The 16016-nt window shown below is 41.4% G+C and overlaps 1 protein-coding gene across 4 annotated transcripts in view; it reads right to left on the bottom strand.

Annotated features, from left to right (window-relative positions):
• DAAM2 (dishevelled associated activator of morphogenesis 2) overlaps window positions 1–16016 on the bottom strand; it is a 201724-nt gene that overhangs the window by 174608 nt on the left and 11100 nt on the right. For 2 of the 4 annotated variants that reach the window (XM_074897032.1, XM_074897035.1), the window contains exon 1: window positions 170–455. The gene's annotated coding sequence lies outside the window, so the exon portion shown is untranslated. Of the gene's footprint in view, window positions 1–169; window positions 456–8991; window positions 9127–9232; window positions 9340–16016 lie in introns of those variants that run through there. The other 2 variants (XM_074897033.1, XM_074897034.1) reach the window with 2 other exon arrangements.

The raw sequence follows: 16016 nt of genomic DNA, 5'->3' as shown, positions 1-16016 counted from the left end.
AGGGGTTTTTTTTACGCTTTTATTTTGCCTCCATGTTTTCCCAGCTGCTCTGCTTAGAAGACATTAAAAAAAAAAAAAAAAAAAAAAAAAAAAAGCCTGCAAAAAGCATTACAAATTAAGAGACTGGAAAACTGCAGCCCAAGAAGGATGTGACTCTAGCTTGACTTACCAATTTTATCCAGCTGTATATTTTCCTACTTGCTTTTTACAGCAGCTGAGCTCAGTGCTCAGGAACGTCCACCCCGTGTCGGGGAGCCAGGCAGCGCGCTGATCCCCACGCTGGATGCTGGGGAGGGAGCTGGGGGCGGGGGGGGACCCGGGGTGGCGGCGGCTCCTGCTGCTGCTGCGGCGGCGGCGGCGCTCGCTCGGCCCCAGCCGCGGAACTGCTTCCCATTCCCCAGCCCCGCTCCAGCGCGGCGGGCTCCGGGAGGCAGGGCCGGCCCCTGCTCCTCTGCTGCGCTTTCTTAAAGGGACCAGCTCCGGCCTGGCAGGAGCGCCCAAGAACCGGGAGCCACCGGGGCTGCCCGGGGCGGCGACCGGAGCCGGAGCGGCGGGAGGCGGGGGCTGGCCGCTGCCCGCCCCGCCGCGCCCCGCCCCGGGCGGTGAGCCCCGCCACTCCACGCGGTCCCCTCCGTGCCTTGGGAGCAAGCACACCGCTCTGCTACGCAGCTTTTCACTCCAGGCTATCCGCTCTTGCGGGGTTTTTTGATGAATTTGGCTCCTTCCCACCCCTCCGCGACCCAGGTGGGAATTAGGATGCGGCGAAGCTGAGGCGGCGGGTTCCCCTGGGCCGCGGGCACCGGGTCCCACCTGCGGCAGGGTCTCCCGTGGGGTGCAGCGTGTCCACGCCAGCCCCGTGCTCGGTGCCACACGCCAGCCCCAGCCCACGGTCACCAGCGGCATTAGAATTAGGGATATCCCCTGGCAACTCGGATCGCTCTGACCTGAAGAGATTTTCTTCCCTGTAATAGTGAGGATATGACTGAACTGAATAAAAAGCCCTCGTTTCCCAGTTTTTCCTCTTCAGTCATTCTCCAGATAGCTTTAATCCCCTGTGAACCGCTGTTTCCAGCATGTTTTCTGACTTCACTTTCAGCTGTATCTGATATTAACAGCCAGGTTAATATGGGGGAGTTGTCTGCCTCGTGGGTGATGCTGTCCACAGTGGAAGAAACCGCATCCTCTGTTAAAGAGTGATGCTGAAATTCAGAGATGGTAACACCATCTGCAAAATATCTCTCTCTCTGTGTCTCTCTTTTTCTTAACTCACGGAAATATATGGTTTGCTCTCTGTATGTGCAAGTCATTTGTTTTCATTACAATAACTGAACTCTCATGATGACAACACCAATCAACACATATCACAAGGCAAAGTCATATATATACAAATATGTATATATTTAATGGCACAACTAGAGAAAGCAAGTTACAGGGAAAAAATACCGCCTTCAAACTGGCAGGCCAAACCAAAGAAGATGAGACCAAGTCACCACTGCTCTGTCCTCTCTGCCTTTGCATGCACCAATGCGCAATAAGCACAGAACAGGTACAAACTGCCAGCAAGCCATGCCTTTCTCTTTCTTTGGCCCTATAGCAAAAGGACATGGGTACAAACCAAAAGGAGAATCCAGCCCTTTTAATACTAATAGTCCTTCGCAAACAGGCTCAGTAGGTATCTGCTAACTACTGGCATGTATACCTTCTACCCTGTAAGCGAAGTGGCCATTTAGCCACATTTCTAAATTAGAATCTTCAGCACGCTACAGCAGTACATTTCTTTGTACTAAACCACAGGGACCTATCAGTGTTCCTCGAGCATGAGCTGTACTGTGCTCCTGCCTTTCTCAGCATAGAGCCTGGGAAAGTTTTATATGATTTACACATGTGAACTACATGTGACGCACAGTAGAAGAGACTGTATAATTCCATCAATCCTCCCTTCTGTTCACACGTTTGCATTGGTCTATCAGTCCTCACTTCCCACTTGCATCTGTCATCTACTTTTTTCATCTCAACCTCCAAGTCCTTGTCCCTTTACTCCCTGTTTCCACCTTCTGCATGCCAGGTACTTCTGCAGCTGATCTCCACCTTGCCAGCTCCACCTAACTGCCTTGGTCCCCCTTTCTCCCCTCTATCCTCTCAGTTTCTCATTGGGAGAAGAAAGAAGAGCTGAAAGGAGAGGTGGGGATGATTCATTGATTCATTCTCTGACTTTTCCCCCTGCCCTCTCCTTCCTCCAGCCAAGTTTCCAGAACCATAAACCTGGATCCAGCCCTAGAAACTCACCTGTACCCACAGGCCAAGGGACAAGGGTTAGGTAGATTCGCATTGCCAACGCTATCTCCTTTTCCACTAGCACACTGTACCGTTTATTATGATATAGTATAACGAAGATAAATGGCCCTTGTCTTGTTCATCAGTTAAAAGTTAACAAAATACTCATCTTTAAGACAAAGCTGGTGATCCATCTGATGCCTCAGCTAAGGTTATTCTGATACGTTCAAAACATGCAGAGTCTGTCTACAAGACAAAAGGGTAAGGTGCTGCAGTGGATGGGGATTTGAATGGCAAAGACACCAATGATGGAGAGAAACCGGGGCTTGGGGGGAGATAAAGTGATGCTCTGTTGCTCTGCACACAAAAAACAAGAACATACAAAACACCAGAAAGTGCCCAGTGGGAAACAGGCTTGTGCCACTGGACCAGAATGATCTAACCACTATAAAAGTTAAGATGAAAAAATAGTATCTGCTGTTCCTTACATATGTTGTTCCTTACGCTCCTCGTAATCCCATGTGAAAGCTTCCCCCCCTCTCACCACAGCATCTGGATGTTCCATTGACAGAGAATTGCCTAATGGTTACAGCACAACTCCTGGTTTCTATTACTGGCTGTAGGAGAAATGTGTGATATATTAAATAAAATAAAGGACAGAGAATTCGAATTCTGCTGCATGCTTCAACATTTAGTCAGCAGTAAATGAAACTAGATAAATCACTGATTCTTTCTGTGACTTTGTTTCCCCAATAACAAAAAAGTACACTCAGCTCTGGTCTAATATAATTCAATACTTGTATTAGTAACAGCCTGGGATGAAAGATGCCAGAGAAGCCAGCTTTTTATTATTAAATACTGAGCTGCAGATACCTCAGTGAAAACTGAAAAGTGTTTCAGTTTGCAGAAACGTTTAACTCTGCAGAGCAATCCTCTTGCACAAAAGGTGACATTTAATAGGACCTATTTTGGTGGCTTGACTCACAGGGAACATCAAAACCAGAAGTCATCCCAAATAAAGAAAAAAGATATGTTTCTCTTTCTGAACAGTGTATGACATAAGATTGACATCCCAAGACAGCACAAATAGACTTAAAAAGGCAGCTCCTTCTGAATTTAGGAATAAGACAATTAAAGAAAACACTTGCTGATTTCTATAAGCATTTTTAGACTCTGATGACCAAGGTCAAAACCAAAAAGCTATGGTATTATCTATATATAAGGATCCTTAATAGTAATGAATGAAAAGACAAGGGGAAAGGGACTGACAAAAACAAATAGATTATTTGCTGCTCAAAAACAGATTCCTTATAGAACACAGAAGCAAAAGCCTCTGTGAGATGTTGCTCCACCTCTGGAGATATAAAATGTTTGTTAGATCCCTTGTCAAAACAAAAGGACATGGGTATATTAATCTAACAGAAGTGCCCATTGTGAGAGGAGACCCAGTGCCAGGCTGCCTGCTCCATCTGACAAAGAGATTAAACAGGATGGCTCTGTGAGCCTGGCTGCGTGCCTTGCCTGACACTACCACCCAGTGCAGCTATAGGGTCAAAGACAGCTATAGGGTCACCACAGGCTACAGAACTAGCAAGACTCTCACACCCTCCCTACAGAAACTGTGCCTGCTCACCTCTCAGTCTCTGAAATACCACACAGTGTTTTGCGCAAGCCGCTCTTGAGCATGACATGAGAGCAATACTACTACTATACACTCACATCTGATGTAACACAGTGATGGAACCATCACTATACGTACTTATCAAAGGGCCACAAGAAATTCTGTTCCCTGTCACTGAGGGGTTGAAATGAGGCATATACGGTCAACGCAATACAGACATGCATATATGTTCTTTTAGTTAATATTACTTTTCTAAAACTATTTCTATCTTTGGTCTTAAACTGCATCAGGTCTAAGGGCTGGATCCTACTCCCACTGACTTGCAGATTAATAAGGATGGAACTATAATCCAATTCACGGATATGAAAGTTTCAGATTAAAGCTCTTCAATCCTAACCCACATATTTAATGTGCCAATACAGCAGTTTGAGAACTTAATTTGAACTTTAAAAAAGTAGGGATCTGGACAATGCTCATCTGAAATAATGTTCATTATTAATTAAAAATTAAAACTATTAATGTCACAAGATTTTTTTCCATTTTATGAATCATAATGCATGTACATACCTGTGTGTGCATGTATGCATTTACACATGTGCATGCATGCAGGTGTTTGAGTGAAACTGAGACAGAATTTATTGCTGTTACAGTTAGCTTGTATCTGATGTGTTTTTAGTGTACTTCTTTTTCTATAGCATTCCTGACACCATGGAAAAATATGTTTTAGTTAGCTGCTACTATAAACCAAGCACAAACATTTATTTTTGGTGGACTCAATTTCTCGCTTGGGAAAAAAAAAAAAACAAACAAGGTTAAAATTGTTCCTAGAACCTCAGCCTTATCAGGTCTGTAATAGTTGTGCAGTTAATGAAAGTTAAAACTTTCAACATGAAGATAAGGTTCCTTGACAATGCCCTAAATCAACATACTAGCTATCAAACTACTTCTACCAATTGTTCTTAAATAAAAATATTTGTTTTCCATATTGTAAAAACAGCCCACACCGCAGAATTTAGGTCAACTACAACTACATTCAAATCTGTATCCATCATAGTAAGATGTAAGAAGTTGGTTTGGACCATCCTGGAGATAGCACATTCAGTTTTGCCCTTTTCCTTGTGTTTTTCCTGTTCACAGACCCTCTTTCATTGGCTTCAAGCCCATTATAACCTTCTCTCCTGTATTGGTTAAGAGTTAGTGAGTGGTCTGCACACGCCGTTTGCTGGCAAGAGAACATGCAAGCTTGAAAGAAAAGCCATCAGTATTTGCCGCAACTCAGGTAATGGCTATGGAAAGAGGAAAAAGAAATTTGCTCTTCAGAAAGGAGAAAAGGCTTATAAACTTTTAGAAAGTGAAAATTGGAGATTACTCCAGCTGGTAAGAAAAAAATGTGGAAGTTTTACAGGAATTGTCTCATTTCTCGCTTTAGTTTTGCTTGGTATTTCTCAAACATTTTGGAAGTGCAACTGTTTTCAGATAACAGCCCAACTCAAATCCAGATGCCTGAAGGCAAGAGAGACAGAATCGGCCAGAATTAGATTAAATTTCTCCTCACTAAAACATTGATCATCTGCCAGCAATTAAAGGTTGTTAGCAGTCCCTGACTGCTATAAACATTTGTAGCCAGCAACTTCACCATGGCTTCATTTGCCTGCCTTGAAGATATTTGGGTTGTGTTTACATCTAACACCTCATGACCATTTTGAACCTACTCATGATACTTTCTCAGGGATAACAGAGCAGAGTTTTAGACAAAAAGCAATTCAGCTCAACTTCAGATCCTTTCCGTTTCTTTCTGCTTTTCAGATAGCAAAATAGAGAGCACTAATTTGTAATTTGTAAAATGGAGGGTTTCTCTGCTTTCCCCATCAGTTTTGAATGCTTCCTTCCATTTTGTATATAACTTCTCATCTTCCAGGGAAATTTTTTTTTTTTTTTAAATTGAAGATCTATGTTCTAGCAAATGGTCCCTTTACAGAAAGGTACAGTATGGAGACAGGTGATCTGCATCACAAACATTAGTAACCACATATTGCTGGCTAGATCTACTAAAATATCTGAATTAAGGAGGGCTGCAGTGAGCTTGTCCCTAGGCAGCTGTTCCAACAAAAGCCTGTATAATAACATTCCTCAACATTTTCCATTTCAAAGGTTTTTTTGCCTTTTTCGAAAAAATCCAGAGACCACCTTGGGCTGCACTGCAACATAGGCTTTCACTAATAACAATTTTAAAATTAGTTTGGGCTCTGAACGGTCTGAGGTTTTTTTTCCTTTTATTCCCCTGATTATGTGCATGGATTTGTTTAGCTGCATGGTGGGGAGGGGCACGTGAGCTTTCTAAGTTTACGAAGTGTTTGGGAAATGCCTGATGTTGTATTGACCATCATTTATTTAGCAATTATCTAGATCAACATGTCTTGTTTCAACCAAGAATAGGGCATTAATGTAGTCAGAAATAAAGTCACTATCTACCTATGAGCACACAGAACTCCATGACTTCCAGAAAAATCAAAGCAATGTCTATACAAAGGATTAAGGAAAAGTTAAGCCAAAAAGGGAAAGGTTATTTCCACTTCTTATTCTGATACAGAGTCCGGGTGAGATCTCTTACTCTGGTTGACTTCCAGTTAGCACAAAACTAGCATGAAGAATTAATGGCAGTTTTTAAACTGCCCTTGCCACTCTATGGTCTATAAGCTGATCAAGGTATGTTAAGACTCCGATGCCAACTTAGAGCAGCCTTGGGGTTTTGTAAATGATACTCGTCTACTCATGGATCCTGAAACAGCTGTTTAGCAGTCAGGGAGCTCCAGCTAAATATCCTCTTCCCCACAGTGCAGATGACTATCACACTGGAGGGCTATGACACTGCTCCTATTTTACATAGGAAACACTTCCTTTGAAAGTGACTTCAAGGTTGCCGGTTCTGAATGCTTCTGAGTGCTCTGTAGCATCTCAGTGGAAAAAAGTAGCTGGAGCAACAAGCCCTGGCTTCCTCTGTGGTGCTGGGCAGGGGACAACATTTGCTTACTGTGTATTCTTTGCAGAAGAGCTAGAAGGATTAGTTACGGTTGGTGTGGCTTGCTAAACTCTGATTATTCATGTCCTCTGAAGTTTACACGCAAACTAATTAGCCGCACAGATCCCTTAGTAAGAAGCTGAAGTCAATTAGGGAGGCAGCTGACCTTATTATAGCAATTAATTGCAAATGACATTTAGCCATTGCACCGCTGTTAACCCACCCTGACTTTTCTTAGGCATAACTTCCATCACGTACAATCTGTCCTATTTTGTGACACACACTTTCCTGGAGAATACTTGGCTTTCTTTCCAGGAATTCCTGTATGCTTAGGAGTCCTGGAAATGGGACAAAGTTCCTACGGAAAGGTGTCTTTCCTTACTTCTAAGCAAAGGATGCTGAATTGCTCTCTTGGAAATCTGCTTGACTGAGGACAGGGGAGAAGAGAGGTGTAAGCCATCTTTGTTGTACTTAGACAGTTCAGTTCACTGGGAATGCAGAGTCCTATGCTCCATTGGGGTGCTAAGTAGCACATGTGTGATTACCAGAAAGATTGAGTTGCTCTGGGGACAAAAAATACATTGCTCTCTCTGTGAGGCAGTGGACTGGGATATGAAGAGGGACACACCCAGATTCTGCAAGGTTTAATTCTGTCATGGTAGTCTAAGCCAGGAGGAGACTTGGCGTATGCCAAGAGAGCAGCACGTATTTAACTAGGTAGTGGCCCTGATTCTATGCAAGATGTTCACGCACAGAGGCTGGGCTCCTGAAATTATTGTTTGCTCCTGAACCACTGCACATGCCAAAGAAACTGGCCACCTTGAGGGATGTAGCTAATCAAGAATGAACTACTTAGTTTTCCAGAAGACTTCAAAGATGTAAAATGGAAATGTTTTTAAATTATGGGGAGTAAATGTGTTCCTCTTGCATACATATTCATACACAGCTAGAGAACTGGGCTGTGAGCAAAACATCATACTTTGTTTCACATAACAGAATCTGAAGTTGAGCATCTGTATTTTTTGTATTGACTGTCTGTGAGGTTCTAACTGCTGTGGGAACTATTTAGAATACTGACAGAGGGGAAGGATCATGCCTATGGAGATAACTACAGGAAACTTACTGCTCAGTTCAGCAGAAGTAGGACTGAGCTTGAGCCCCAACAACTGGTTCACCACTGCCCTGATGTACTCATTTACATCAGTGTAAAACATGCACCATCTTAACTCAGCCACACTTTACACTCATACTGCACTCATGTAAATATTGATGCAGAGTGTGTACCAGTAAGGAACTGGGTCATATGACTTCACAGCATTTTGGATCCTATAAAGTAGAAATACCATGGGAAGAAAAGGTTTCACGCTATTTTGTCTCTGTGATTGCAGCAAGCACTACAAGAGAAATAGAAAGGACACTGAAAATGATGAGACATTAGGTGTAATTATGCTTCATGCATGAGCTCATCTTAATAGACTAAAGCCCTGAAGGATTCTGAATTGTACCAAGGAAGAAGACACTGACACTCAGTTTTCTTCTAATTGGTGGCTGCTCTAGAAGAATGAAGGACAGAATAAAGAAAGAAAGCAAGAAGAAAAACGGAGCATAAAATCAAGAACATTACTAAACTACCATTTCCAATAAGTGTATTTACTAACTTACAAGAAATGCCTCCAGTTTAGACTAATTATAATCAAAACCAAGTTAATATGCTGGCCCTCAGACTGAGTAACAGCGTGACTAACACTTGTAGCACAGCCTGGATACAAATCCTGTTCTGTTGAAACGGTGATGGGATGAAGAGAACAGATGGGGTAGGAGGTTACAATTTTTATGCTATTAGGATATATGTTGCTTCTAAACACACCTCATTTGTCTTTAACTCGGGACAGTGAAGCCCTGTTTGCTGTAACCTTGCTCTAAAGTTGAAAACCACCTTGCTATAGGTGGAAGATTCCTCTTGCCTAGTGAGGATAGGTAACATTACACAAGTTTAGGAGAACAAAAATGATATCTAAAATCCTGTTCCCTGGTATTTTGTTCCTCTCTCATTCCCCACATGCAAATCAGAACTAACCTGGAAGATCTGTGTAGTTTCTGATATGCTCTTCTCTCTCTGTAGGTTTCTGTGTCCAGTTCAGGTCTTCACCATGTAGGAAGAGCCCACCTTCAGATGACTTAGTACAGTTGTTTTGACTGTAGAGATGGTCTTCTGGAAAAACAATTGCAAACAAACCGTTCCTTTTAACTTTCTATCAATATAAAACATATCTCCAATGTTTGGCACTTTCAAAAGAAATTACAGAAGAAATACGTACAGTGGTTTCTGTATGGTCTCCATTAACTTCAGGACAGGGCTGGTCTTCAGTGTTTTGATGAAATCACTTTGTCTTAAACCAGAACGATATGAAACATATGCTTGTCGCTAAGAAAGAGAAGATGCAGGTAGTAGGTACTATTTGGGCATGTATAGGCAAGAAAACACTTGAAGGCTTCTTTGCTGAAGCACTCAGCAGTGCTCTTAATACACTGTTGAATCAAACCCGATATGAGTAGCTCATATGTACCATTATATCTTCAACACTGATTGCATGTGTGTTGTTGATTGGTTACTCTAAACATTAACTTTGAGTATGGGGATCATATGTGATCACTGATAGAGAAAAAGAAACTAATTTTTCTGCAGAGTGTGATTAACACAAAGATTAATACAAAGATGGTTTTCAGCTGACACAGAACTATTGGCTCTGGCTTCTTTGTATCAGCTGCTCTAGACAGATGACTTCCAGGATTTAGGAGGAAATCTGTTATGAATTATTTACTTTTATCATTCAGCTAATTTACTTGTTGCTGGGGTTTTTTTTCATTATTTTTTATTAAAGCCAAATGATTGTGCTCCAGGACATTCCACAAATGCTGCTGTACTATCGTTTTAGGAAATACCATTAAAGCGACCTTTTCCTTGTTTGCTTCCCATGGCATTTATCTAAGCTGCTTTAAGAGAAACATAATTAAAACTGTCAATTCCTCCATGGGTGCCTTAAGATTATTCATAGAAACTGTACTCTTTGGGAGAATAACAGAAACACAAGGCCTTGTTTTCCCTTCATTAACCCCGTTTTCCACAGAAGTAACAACATTAACACAGCTCTATTGACACTGGGCAAATTCGGGCCTCTATTTTTTTGCCCCTTTTTTTTGGTAAGAATTTGGTACTAGTGAAAGACACCACATTAGAAAATTAGAGTGAAGTCCTCTACCCAGTCTCAAATTATATATAGCACAGGAAGCAAGTCTATCACTCCCCCCTTCCCCCCCCCCACTCCCCAAAATCTTTCACCACAATTCCTGATTTTTGCTCTAGCATAACTTATTTTAAGAGATGTGGGACCACACATCCCAAATAATACTTGGTCCAAAATAGTAAGTTCCAGCTGTGATCAGAGTTCTTGAGCTGCTTTGACTCATTTATGAGAAAAAAACAGATTAAAGTATCACAGAGCACAGAACAGTTGAGGTTGGAAGAGACCTCTCCTATCTTGCCACTCAGAGGAGGGTCAACTAGAGCAGGTTGCCTGGGGCCCCATCCAGACAGGTTTTGAGTATCTCCACACATGGAGCCTGGTTACCCTAGGTCTCTCTGATAAAGGTTATCTCCATTCATTCTCTACATTACCACTTCATGATTCAGTCTGTCCTTATATTCCCTAAAGACCTATCCTTAGTTATGCAATTCACATGATGTTATATCTTTTCATCCCCCGAGTCTTAAACGTAAGGTAGCTTACCCTACGGCACTCGCAACTGTAACAATTTTTCATTTTGATCACCTGAATCTGAATTTGAACATGTGACCAAATCTCTGTTTAGCCACATGTAATAACTATAACCTTACTTATCATGCAGGCCTGCTTATTTCTATAGCACTATTTATGGTATGGAGCCCTGGCTGCTTGATTCCGCATTCACGTCTGCATCTGTCAGTGCCACAGCATCTCACTATGCCATGAAGTGGTCCTCGTATATTTTTCAAAAGCTTTCTGTGAACATTTTAGTCATGTCAATGTGTGGTCACATAACTAAACCCTGTCCTGACTAGTGACAGTGTTTCCACAATAGCTGATGTCCTGTTTCCACAATAGCTGATGTCCTCTAAAAGAGGGAAAATGAAGGCAAACATGAATAAATACAGGAATCAACAAAGTAAAATGGCAGAAATAAAAGTATTTGATGATACCAAGTAAGCACGTGGCTTTTTTACTGGGATAAACTGAGTCACTCACTCATGGCTCAACCACTTATGAATAATGTGGTCATCTGAAACACACAGAAATAAAAACTTTATAGCACCTTACAGCTGTGTTCATTCATTCAGTCTCTCACTTTCTTTGTCTCACAGGTCTATAAAACCCACTCCTCATTTTCAGCCAGTGGTACAGCCACTGGTATTTCTACTAATTAATCCAAATATCTGGAAAAATACACCAATTTTCTTTTGTCTTGAGCTACTCAATCCATAATGAGACATTTCATTTGAGACTGAAGCTCTGTAGGAGGAGGCTAGATTTAATGTAAAGAGGAGGGAGACTGATGTCAAGATTCTCTACCCACTTCTCTTAACTCTTTGATGCTGCTGAAAAAAATTGCATGGATCTAATTTTTCGAAAGGGCAAGAAGAGTTTGACTTGGGAAGTGTGTTATTATTTGTCTGTTCCCAGCTGAATTGTGCAGTGAATTTGAGAAGTTATGATTCTAGAAGTGACATTGAAAGGGAAGACTGTATAGTAAAATGGGGTTGTGTAAACAATGGTACTGCTTTGCACAGTGCCTTTTATCAACAGCACATGCATTCACTTTGACTGTACTCCTGAAAAGTATGGAAACCTAGTGCCTGGCCTTTTCAAATTGCAACCTAGTTTTTCCTCTTGCTTAATTTCTTGGTGAGTCAAATGGGGCCAATAGTGAATATTTTTTGTTGCCTTCAGGTAGGCCTTGGTGTGTAGACAGAAATGCATGCTACCTGCTGTGTACATAGTAGTACTCTTGTACTATGCTTTCTGTGTTTCTCTGACTTGGTTTTCCTTTCTGATTAAAACATTTGCACCAGTTTCTGTCTGTTTGTTCTTGAAGTCAGAGGCCTCTGTTGTTCCCAGCACTGTGAGTGCCACAGGACCCCATCCTCCTGATGGCAGAGGGAGAAGATACTGATACTGTTCAGCTCAGTTCAGGTTAGGCAATAGGTACAGCAAGGTTTGTTCATAAAAAAGATGAAATAACACTGAAGATCTGATTGGAGAGGTCACTCCCTGAAATGTCCAAATCTCACACATACCAGCAATTCTGGAGACCTGGTATCTGAGCCTTCATAAAAACAGAACATGATAGAAGAAACAGTGACAGTCGATAACCTTTTGAAACTTCCAACCTTAACGATGCCCAAAAGTTTGCAAGATAAACTTATTTCACAACACTTATCTTTTGGGATTAGAAAAAAGGAAAACAGTTCAGCAAAAGCTATTGCTATGGACTTGATCTTCTGTCCTCATTAAACCTAGTTTTTCATTCAAGAGCACCTCTTCGAGTAGTCTTCACTAGCTTCGACAATTTTTCCACATAGAAGACAAGTCATAAAAACCTTAAACTAAGAATGGGGGGTAGGTTTGCCACATCTGAATCATTAAGCTGGTCTTCCATTTTCTTCTGCTTCAATGCCAATAGAACCTTGACACTATTCCCTTCCCATCTGCTACAGCAAATAATTTGTCTTTAGATGACAAATCTACTCCCAAAAGCGGTTCCAGGAATACAAGTAATATTCCAGAAAGCTTCCCTTTTCAGCTTTTGCTATTGGTATGGTTTCTGGAAAGCAGATGTGCTGTAGACCTAGATAATCTCTATTTCATCACTTACATGCAGGTGATGAGTTTGAGATTTTTTTCTGGTAGGAGAGCCAATGCAATGAAACTCCTCACAATTCTACCCCATATGTTTAATACCTTACACAGCCTTCTATCCAGACTCTCCAAGTTGTTTCTGATAAATGACAGCTCAAAGCTGGAGAAAAAGGCATGAAGAGCATTCGCATTACTTCTGCTTCTCTTCAAAAGAGTAAGTTACTGTCCCTACCCCAAGTTACTGGGAAAGTGGACAAACTCTGGCACCAAGTCCCTGTCTTCCCAACACAACATGTAACAGAACTAGGATGTAACATCTGACAAGAGGCAACAGGCATGCATGCTTCTGTGTAGTCCTCATTCATCTCATAGAAAGTTCCTGCCTCAGCTGACACTAGGGCAGTGAACCCCTAGGGCTTTAAGAAGCATTGCCTGGCACATTATCCATATGCAGTCCTAAGTGGTTTTGTCAAAAGAGCTGGTGGAGATGGAGCAGGGAAAGGGAGGTTTAATGCCGAATTTCTTCACTTGATGCAAATATCAGCCCCCTTGAGTAATAATTTGACATTCCTCAGAAAAGACACACTCTGCTTTTGAAATATTTACCTTTTTGTTATTTTTTATAACCTTAAGAAAATTTGGGAGGAATGTGAACTGTTTTGTTTTTTGTCTTCCTATGACGGCAGAGATTTATTTATAGCCAGGAATTGGAGGACAGTTCTCACGTGGCTGCTGAAAATTAAAACAGCATGTAGGGTTTTGTTTTGTTTTGCTTTTATGCCTTTGCCTCTGCAATCTCTCCCTGCGTTCCCTAAACCCTTGTTATTGTAACCAGAGCCACATTTTGCATTGCTACAATTGCAGGGTTATGTAAATTCCAAAGGCTTTAAAGGAAAGGGCCTGCAGATTCTGCTCCGGGCCGCAGGGAAGTTGACAGAAACAGTTATGCCCAACATCTAGGGAGAAGCAAAGGCATTCATAAATTGTCAACAGACAGGAAACCTAAGTCTCAACCTCAGCATCAACCTGAAGTTTTCTAAACCTTTTAGAACTTACTGGTTTCATTTAAATTGGTTGTTCTCTCATTTTCGGTGTAGTGCTTTGCTATGGCCAGGAAAATTTCCTTCAGCCACTTCTGGAAATCTTCGTAAGTCATCTCTCCCTTTCCACCAGTGTGTACTGGTTTACCCAGGACAGCCAGCAACCAAAAGCTCTACAGGCACAAACTTTTTCAGACTCAAAGAACTGTAGTTTTACAATGATCATGAAACTGTACATGTTGAAAAGCATTTCTTTACTCAGGAAGAATTTTAATATGAAAAGAAAACTACACCAAAATAGTACAACCTTACTCACAAAAAACAGCAAGAGAACAAAGAGTATGCATCTGATCCCTTGCAAGAAATCTTTACAGCAAGTAGGGGTGGGAAGAAGTACGATACATGTTGCACATCTGTGAGCTTCTGAGTAACCAAGTTGTAATGCTGACACTAGCTGTGCATTTCTGTGTGGGCATGGGCAAGCCAATTCATGTTTCTGACTGTACACTCTAAAAGAGGGATAATAAAGCCTGACTCAGAGTCAATGTTAGAAGGCTCTGCATAAGCTCATCTTAGTCCCCACTGTTTAGACAACTCAGCTAAATGAGAAAAATGTTTAGCCCATTTCTCCAGCCTTGCTTTTATTTCAGCTCTAAATCACCATTAGCCAAATCATGCTTAGACAAAAACCTAGGTTACTTTATTCCTGAAGTATGTGGAGGTTTTGCACAGTATGGTGCACCCTGATCACTGGAGCGTGCTAACGAGAGCTCAGGGAAATTACTGGTTTTGTGAAAAGGTGAAGCCAGAACTCCCTAGTCAATTTAGCTGACACTATAAGGAAGGATGAGTCTGTGGTACCACTCCAACATGCTGCTTTCTATAGTTGCAGAGTTTTTCAGGCAACCTTAAACTTACTGTAGTCGATATGAAGAAGCAGGGCTTGCTGCATTGTTCACTCACCTCTTTGGAGCAAAGCAAATCATGGTAAGTCCTCAGGAAAGAGAACCAAGAAGCACTTCCATGTACTCTGCAACCAGGCAGGTCAGTTCCTAGCCAACATAGAAGGGATGTTCCAAGCAATTCCCAAGCCACGATATTTTAAAAACAATCATTACAATGGAAGAGATTACTTCAGCAGTGGACAGTAGTTCCTACTCAGCTGGTGGTTCCTGTCACACTGCACAGGTGGTGATAACTGTTATTATTATGAAAATTTATCTGTTTAAATCTTATTAAGAAAGACAAGACTAATTTCTGGAGGTGCAGTTACACAGAATTCCTGCACAGCTCAGAAGTTTCTACCAGTTTGTCATGGGTTTTTATTTACTTGAAGCCAGGAACTGCTCTTTGGAGCTCTGATCCTGATTGTCACTGCGACCTTGGGCAAGAGTCTGATTGTCTTTCCACCCACAACTCCTTTTTGAAGTCAACTGGTGATGTGGATGCTCAACAATTCTGAAAAAACAAGCCCTACAGGTCAAAGCCAATGTCTGCTAAGGTAGAAGTGTTTTGGGTCACATTATAAATTGTGTAAATTTTGAACACAGAAACTGAAGCATTTTGTAAATGTGGCCCTGTAATTGGCCCAGTGTAACACAATTCTCACACACAGAGGGGTGGAGTCCAAGGAACCATCTATATTAACATTTTTTGGAAGAGGACAGTTTATTAAGGGTCTTTGTGGAGCCAGAAACAAGCAGCCAGACGACAAAGAGAAATCAAAAGTCAAAGACAGCTGTATTAGACTGTGTTCCATTCTTAATGCACTTAATAAGTATGTGAGAACTATACATTTTACTGAACCAGTTAAAGTACTGAGCAAAATCTTTATTTTATTCTGTAAGTTATGTTTCCTAATAGTCTAAACTCTTGCATCCTTTTCTCAAAGGTGACTAGTTTAGTGCTGAAAAGCATTGTGGAACATGGGCAAGAAACTCTGATATCCTATAATATCAAATTCATCAGATTTCTGTCTTGAACCAAAATCAAAATCGATACATCCCTCTAAATGATCAGTACTTCTTCATATAAAATTTGGTATCTTATCCAAGTATTAAGCAAGGTGGAGGTTGCTTAGATTTTAAAACCTGTGAAGTCTGCATCTTGTAATTATTGGCCAAACCAGCAACATAGTTCCCATCTACAACTCATTTGTTTGCCTAACA

The sequence above is a fragment of the Athene noctua genome, chromosome 1 (genome assembly GCF_965140245.1).
Source record: "Athene noctua chromosome 1, bAthNoc1.hap1.1, whole genome shotgun sequence".
NCBI classification, from domain to species: Eukaryota; Metazoa; Chordata; class Aves; order Strigiformes; family Strigidae; genus Athene; species Athene noctua.
The sequence above is the reverse complement of the archived record's forward strand: the minus strand, read 5'-3'. Positions and strand labels throughout refer to the sequence as shown.